At 46.7% G+C, this 978-nt stretch overlaps 1 protein-coding gene across 1 annotated transcript in view; it reads right to left on the bottom strand.

Moving 5' to 3' along the window:
* The window catches only part of atp10b (ATPase phospholipid transporting 10B), a 24,115-nt gene that overhangs the window by 2,211 nt on the left and 20,926 nt on the right, over positions 1 to 978 (bottom strand). The window lies entirely within an intron of this gene.

Below are 978 nucleotides of genomic sequence, written 5' to 3'. Positions count from 1 at the left end.
CAGGGGTCCCCAACCTTTTTTGCCCCACGGACCGGTTTAAGTCAGACAATATTTTCAGGGACCGGCATTTAAGGTGTGGCGGATTAATACAACAAAATAATATGGTATGAGCTGCATGAAAACTGTGGTGTTTTCGAAATATAATAATAAACACAAGGAGCGTCTAATCTGGTCGCAACACTCTTATCGCTCTGGTAATGTTTAATGCCTTCAAAATACGATTGACAAATTCAAAGTGCATGAAAATGACGACTCACCACAGCCCCGAGCTTGATTTTCTGCAATCAGACAGTCCCATCTCGGGATAATAGGAGACAATGACACCTCAAGTGTGTGGTTTATGTCCAGTCTACTTCGTAATTTTGTTTTAGTCGCCGTTGCTGCTGAAACTCCCCACCTCACACAGGTAGGATGTCGGAAATAGCAACAGTGCGAATGTGGCGATCTCAGAGTATTCAGCCATAACTTTGATCCAGTTGTTTCGAACGTACTTTTAAGGCCGCTGTCATTTGTGATCTCCAAGCAGCATTTTTACTCATTTTGCTGGCTTCAGTGTTTTGTTTTTGAGCCTCATTGGTCACGTGACCGAGAAGTGTGGCTTGACGTGAGTCAAGCGTGACACAGACGGATGTAAAAGAAAATCCGGTAATTTTTCAAAATAAAATATCTTTCGTGTTCTGAAATAAATAAAACAGAAATAAGGCAAGTTCTTTCTGTGCGGCCCGGTACCAAATGCCTGGCGGACCGGTATCGGTCCGCGGACCGGTGGTTGGGGACCCCTGATTTAGAGTGTTCACTCAACCTGCCGTGCACGATTTTGGAATGTGGGAGGAAACTGGAGTACCCAGAGAAAACCCACGCAGGCCCGGGAGAACATGCAAACTCCACACAGGGAGGCCGGAGCTGTGATTGAACCCGGTACCTTTGCACTGTGAGGTCTACGAGGTAACCACTGGACAACCGGGCCGCTCTCCCGGC

Source organism: Hippocampus comes, unplaced genomic scaffold, assembly GCF_001891065.2.
Source record: "Hippocampus comes isolate QL1 unplaced genomic scaffold, H_comes_QL1_v1.1 scaffold9, whole genome shotgun sequence".
Taxonomy (NCBI): domain Eukaryota; kingdom Metazoa; phylum Chordata; class Actinopteri; order Syngnathiformes; family Syngnathidae; genus Hippocampus; species Hippocampus comes.
Note: the sequence above shows the minus strand (reverse complement) of the source record. Positions and strands in the feature narration are given on the sequence as shown.